This window comes from Fukomys damarensis, unplaced genomic scaffold, assembly GCF_012274545.1.
Source record: "Fukomys damarensis isolate Sample0158 unplaced genomic scaffold, DMR_v1.0_HiC HiC_scaffold_28, whole genome shotgun sequence".
NCBI classification, from domain to species: domain Eukaryota; kingdom Metazoa; phylum Chordata; class Mammalia; order Rodentia; family Bathyergidae; genus Fukomys; species Fukomys damarensis.
In genome coordinates this window covers 19,287,053-19,294,212 of record NW_022900940.1, presented here as the reverse complement: position 1 = coordinate 19,294,212, position 7,160 = coordinate 19,287,053, and positions in this window count along the sequence as shown.

Below are 7,160 nucleotides of genomic sequence, written 5' to 3'. Positions count from 1 at the left end.
AACTATCAATAGAATTCTAGTTCTCCACTGAAACTTCCTGAGCATGGCCTTTACCACACACACACTTCTGTTAGCAATTTGATCGTCAGAGCTCTGACCAGTATTACATGTCAAGCACTACTAACAACACTGTAGGGCTTCAACTGGCACCTCCGAACTCTTCAAAACTTTTCCTATAACCTGGCTTCCAAAGGCTCCTAAATCATGTTGTCAGGCATGGTCACAGAGCTGACCCCACTTGCAGTACCAATTTTTTATGTTAGTGTCTTTGTTACTTTCTTGTTACTGAGTCACAACACCCAACAAGAACAATTTAAAGGAGAAGAGATTTATTTTGGCTCAGTTTGTAGATATATCAGTCCTTAGTCCCCTGGCTCCAGTTCAAGATGGTATAACAGAGGGACATAGCAAAGGGGAAACATCTTATGGGAAGCAGAGAGAGGGAGCAAGTGAAGAGAGAGGAAGATATGCCCTTCTAAGACATGCTCCCCATAACCCAACTTCTCCAACCAAACTTCACCTCCCAAATCACATTTAGCTATAAACTCATAAGTGGACCAATTGCCTCATAAGTATTATCCCCTCATAACCCAAGCACCTCCCAAAAGCCCCACCTGTGAGCACATGAAGCACATGAAACATCTAGATATAAACCATAACTGTTAGAAACTTCCCAAAATAACTGACAACTGTTGCTTAAAAGAAGAAAGCTTTATTTTACCTCACAATCTCACTGGGCTCAGTCCATGGTTGACTGGGTCCAAGAAAGAAATTTCATGGCAAAATAGCATTGTAGAGGAAAGCTGTTCACCAAATTTTGTTCAGGAGGAAAAGAACAACAGAGGGAGGTATATGAGTCCAATCTTCCGGGTCCCAACCCAGTGACCTGCCTCTTCCAAACCAGCCACACTTCTGAAGGACACAATCAGCTATATATGTGGATGAATCCACAGATGATTATAGCAGCTCCCAGATCCAGTTACTTTCCATATACATAAGACCTTCTGAGGACAATATGTCTAAACCATAACATTCTACTACCAGACTTGAAATGATATCCATAGATAATTATTTCATGTGTACTTACAAAACTCATTTTAGAGAAACAGTTATACAATTATTCCCATGATTATGTCACCAAGTCCAGTAAGTATCTTGGAAATATCTATATAATTTCTCTTTTTATATTAAATTATAATAAAAGTCGTATATTTTTCATCACTGATGTCTAGTATCACATCTTGTTGATAGAAATCACACTATAACAGTTGATGAATTTAGAATTCTTGCAAGCTTTTTATTGAATTATAACATACAAATATTGAGTTACACAAATTGTAAGTATATAAGTAAATAAGAAGTTATAAATTGAACACATCTATATAAACTGACAGTAAGATTAAATAACAAATGTTCTTACCATTTTACCAGCACTCCAGTAACTTTCCATTGCCATTATTGTCCCCACATGTACAACAAGATAATAAATTAAATTATCGTGAGGTGTTAAATGGCAAGATAATGATTACCACAGAAATTAAAAACTTGAATTTTGTTAGATCTAGATCTTTGTCTCTCATCCTGTACAAAAATCAACTGAGAATGGATCAAAAACCTAGGTATAAGATCTGAAACTCTGGAAATATTAGCAAAGATCATAGGGAAAGTCTTTGAATTCACAGGCAAAAACTTCCTCAATAGGATTCCAATCAGACAGGAAATAGCAAGAATCAGTAAGTGAGGCTACATCAAAGTGGTTAAGTATAGCATAATAAATGACAGAATGAAGAGAAAGACTACAGAATGGGAGAAAAAATTTGCCAATTACTCTTACAAAAGAGGATTGTATCTAGAATATATATAAAGAATTTAAAAAATGTATATACACACAACCAAAATAACCTAAATATTATAACATTAAATAAACAAATGAATTACATTTAATCTATATAATAGTTGGGGAGTATCATCATTTTCATTATTGGCCATATATTAATTGCCCAAAATATTAAAATTTTTAATTATTTAATTCTTGGATTTTCTTATCATGTACTATGAGCCAAAGCATGTGGCTTCTACTTAAAATCATAAAATGAAAAATACCAAGGTAGAAACCACTTATGTCTTTGTCAGCTCTGATAATTTAGGCATATTTCTGAAAGATAACAAGCAAGTGGAAGTAGATTAAGGCAGAGAGAAATTGCCAGCGGTGTCCACTGGAAATGGCCAAAGAAGATCAGAAATATTCTTCCCTGAACATAGAAATTCAGATGTGGATAACTGAGGTTTTCTGAGTGGGAATTAAAAAGACAAAAACCAAAATGGTGAGTTAAAAAAAATTTTATGGCGGAGTTGGTGACTTACAATATAATCCAAGCTTTCACCAATGTCAAATTTACATGATTTTTTTCTTTAACTTTTGGTCTTTCATGTAAAAAGCCTAACTTTAAAGTACTGCCTGTGAGAAAACCTTTGAATAACAGCAAAATAGAAGTAATTTAAAAATAAAAACACAGTGAAAGTAAAAAAAAAAATAAAATAAAAAAGAATTGCTTACTGAAAGATATTACCCATGACTCTCTTCTTCTACCTCTCCAGTCATGTAAGAACCAAGAAAATTAGGCTTCTGCCAATATGCAACTTTATTCAAAACAAAGTAATGTGGGTAATGAAAACAGCTGCTCCTTTAAAAATGCAGTGGTTGGTTCATATCAAAAAAGGTAATAAGAAAAGTGAAATGAAGATAAAGGAGGGAATGTAAAATGGGGTGAAAAACATGAACATAACACTGTATAAAACAGCCAAAAAGGAGAGACTTCTCTTGGTATAGTCATTGTCTGATTAAGCATGATGACATCCAATAGACTAAAGACAAAAGAAAACTCTGCAATATGTTAGATTTTTTAATCACCAGGTGGAAAGGCTTAAATAGCGTTTTCCTTACTTGTCAACTTTTACTCTGCTATTGCATATTATAACTGAAAATCTTCACTTTGCAAACTTATAGATATGACCACAAGGAGTTCCAAGGCTTTAAGGAAAAATCAAAGATGAAGGTTTATTTGTATATGTGTGGTGTGTGTGTTTGAAGAGCATGAAGATCTCCCCACATTTTCAGTAATCTTGAAGTGTAGCTGGGTTCTTTCTTGACTCTGTTTTTTGCTAGAGTTCCATTGCTTATCTCTACATTAGCAATAGGCTGGCTGTTGGCAGAAGTGGTGTGAAGGCAGCAGGACCCTGTGTCTCTTCCCGTTCTACAGCAGATGACAGAGAAAGGTGCTCAGAGTGGCCACATAGGTTTCTAAACACTGAAGGCTTTCAAGGCCTAAGCTTGAAACCAACACTCATGTGTTCCGCATTCTTCATCCAAAAAAGTTCTAAATCAAACCTGTGTTCAAAAGCTTCAACTTTTAATAGGATCCTCTCTTCTAAAACCTGAAACACAGAGACCCAGTTTCAGTTACTTTTCTCTAAAATTTCCAGCTGCTCTGGTGCTCAAGGTGTTTTTGCCTCAAGGTTTTCAGAGCTATGATGACAGACGCTTTGCACAGAAAAGAAGATTAAAATGAAAATGATCATGTTCTCAGTTATGATTTTAGTAAAACTTAGGTGATTCTACAAGATAAAGAAGAAATCCTGTCCAGGGAAGGAAATTATATTTATTCATAGATATAGATATATATATATATATCTATATCTATGAATAAATATAATTTATATATATTTAAATATATATATATATATGTATATCACTAGATACAAAAAAAAGTGAAGTTTGTCTGTGATTTATTCTTCCCTGAATGAAAATGTGCAGGATTAGAAGAGATCTCACTGATGATGTGGTACCAAATCCAAAGCTACCCATCTCTGAGGACCGAAGCAATTGTGTGTTCCAATATTATTAGCTAGCAACCATAAGTAGTGCTGTACCCCATATGAAATGAAGGCCCAGCATGAAAAGTAAAGGGTAACAATTATGGTGTTTTAATCATGATTGCCAGACTTGTTTCCTTAGCTTTGGAAGTTAGTTCTAATAGCTACAAAAATCAATGGGAAACCAGGCTTTGCTGTAAGTGTTTCTGACGGAGCTGCTACTAATTGCTTTGTAACTGCAGGTCTGACTACGTTAGCAACCTTACTTCTTAAGTGATCCCCGTCTTATATAATTCTCTTTTGAGTGGATATTTGTACAGAACAGCAGAGCCACTATGTCCCAGGAAGATATCTTGTCCAGAGTTTTATCATCGGAGACCTTTTTCCAGACGAAATCCTATTTAAGATTGTAAACAAATCAATGAGGAGTAATACACTTCAGGAGCTGTGTGCTGCCTGGTCTGCAAAACCACTGCCTAGACTTGCAGCTAGCCTGATTCCAGTGCAGGATCCAAGGGTAACTTGTCACTGGACTTTTAAAAGATGATGAAAATCATTGTTTTGTCTAAAATTCTTCCTATAAGCAAGTAAATTGATACCCAGAAAGGATAACTGATTACTTGAGGTCACATTACAAACAGCTGTCATAGCTGCCTGTGATTCAGGTCATTTTCCACTTTAGCATAGTTAGTATTCTGTGTCCACTTGGTGATAAATATTGGGAATGAGGCCCAGAGTTTGGAATAAAATTCTGCCTACTTACAATGAAGTTCATTTAATCCCTTCATCTTTTCATGAGAGATAACTTAGAAAACGATGAGTCTCAGAACCCCTGGAACTCTTGAATAACATAAAGTTGACAATTGTGAACCTTTGATTTCATCCTATAATTAAAAAAAAATTCCAGATCATTTTATTTTTCCCTTACCTCTTACCCTCTTCTACCCATCTCTTGACCCTCCCCGCCTTTTTGTGTTACATCATTCTGTAACTAATGTTAAAATTTCCTAGGCCAGAAGGAGAAATTAAAACTGATTCTATGGTAGCCCAACAAGAAATACACTTAACATTTGCCGCTGTGATTATGGCTCTACAGACTTTGTGACTTATAAATCTTTGGAACTGAGAAACACATGTGCACAAGAATATTTGAGTAGTCTTTTATTTACAAGGGGGACCAAGTAACCTCAGCTGTGGCGAAGTTGCACGTACAAGTCATTCATAACTGTACTTTGGATAAGAAATGTATTTTTATACCACTTCCATTTTATCGATTTCTATTTGAAGTCCATTCCTATACATGGTCACTTGACCACAAAATCTGTGGGAAATGCTACATACAGTAACTGTATTACTTGCATTCAAAAGTCTTTCCATATGCTAAAATCTCAGTAAGAATATACTGAAGTAAGATTTTGGCCTCCAAACTTTAGACTGTTCAGGATCACATATCTCATCTTCTAACTTCATTAAGTTTATTTATTTATTTTTTGAGACAAGGTCTCACTATGTAGTCTAGGCTAGCCTTGAACTCCTGGGCGACCGTGCTGCCTCATCCTCCCGAGTGATAGGATTACAGGCGTGTGCTATGCCAGGCCTTAACGTCATAAAGTTTAAATTGGAAAAGCCAAATTAATTTAAGTAGCTAAAATATGCATGCTGTTGTTTATAATTTATTCTAGAGACATTAAAAGAATCTCAGAAGTCAAACTGGTGTCTTCACATTTTTACAAGGTGGGATTAGATGTGAGAGGCTCAAAGTTAGAAGCAGTGGGATTAATACCTAAATCAAAGGATAAGTATGTTGAATATATTTTTAGATAATATACAAACTAAAGTTGCCAAAAAAGGTATGCTTGAAACAAAATTTAGGTACACAGCTGTACAAGAACAAGGGGTTCTTTATTCTTTGTGGCTGTTTCTCTTGTTGTGCAGAAGCTTTCCCATTGGATATGATCCCATTTGTTGATCTATAACTTTTTCTCCTTGAAATTAGCATTCTGTTCTGAAAGTCCTTGCCTACAGCACAACTGATAATATCTAAACCTTGGAAGCAAGTTTTATGTCTATCAGCTGATGAATGTATAAAGAAAAGGTGCTATTTAGAGATAGTGGAATACTATGCTGCCATAAAGATAAACTTCGGTCATTTGTATAAAAGTGGGAGCACCTTGAGACTATAATGTTAAATGAAATAAATCAGACAAACAAGCTTAAATATCACATGGTTTCTCTTATATGAGAATCCCAAATTGTTTATAAAGAGTAAAACAAAAGATAGAAAATAGAAGTATGGAGGTAGATCTTTCTCAAATGGGAAGGAGATTAAAAGATAGAGAGAGGCGAGAGGAAGGAGAGTGAAAGGGGTAAAAATGTAATAAGATGTATTACGTACACATAGTAACTCCACACAAGGAGGAAAAAGTAACAAGCCTGCACTCATTTTTTCTTTCAGTCAATGTGATTTTAGATGAAAACTTATCTACAAATTGCAAAGGACCAGTGTAACAAGGTCTTATATAAAAATGTCACTATCCAAAGGACTTTGAAATACAGCTTGGTCCTTTTAAATAGATACTCAGAGCCCTTTATTCACACTTCTCAGTAAATACATTTTATACATTGAATGAAGCATTGGCTGAATTGAATAAACTCATGGTTTTCTGTATGTTACACTGACTTTGGTTTAAATAGCTGCCTCTGATTCTCTTGAAGTCTGTTAGGAGATTTGAAGGAGGTGGACTTGTAGGTGCATACCTCTAATCCCTACATTCTGGGAGGCTGGGGCAGGAGGACTGCAAGTTCAAGTCCATTCTGTGCAATTCAGTAATTTGTTCAGACCCAAAATAAGACAAAAACCACTAAAAAAGGTCAGGGAATGTGGGAACATAGCTTAGTGCAAAGGCCTTGGTCTTCATACCCAGAGAGAGAGAGAGAGAGAGAGAGAGAGCTAAAGGGCCCAACTGTGTTTCCCACTGAGAAAAGAATCAAAGAAATTGTGCTATGCCCGCATGTTCTGTGGTCCGAGGTACCTCATCTGCCAACTATCGTTAGAACAATGGAAAGGAATAGGACACACAGAAAGTGCCACTTCAGATGATGGCATCATCTCAGGCTGTTTGCCAAGGCAGACACCATGGTACTTGGATGTGCATGGACTTGGAAACCAAATAGTCCAGTAGGTTTGAAACTTGCTTTTTTCCCTGACATCTTGTTCAAATTATTCCATCAGTTTGACCTTGTGCCATCTCTGTGTCTCTTTTCTCATCTATAAGATGATAGTTACA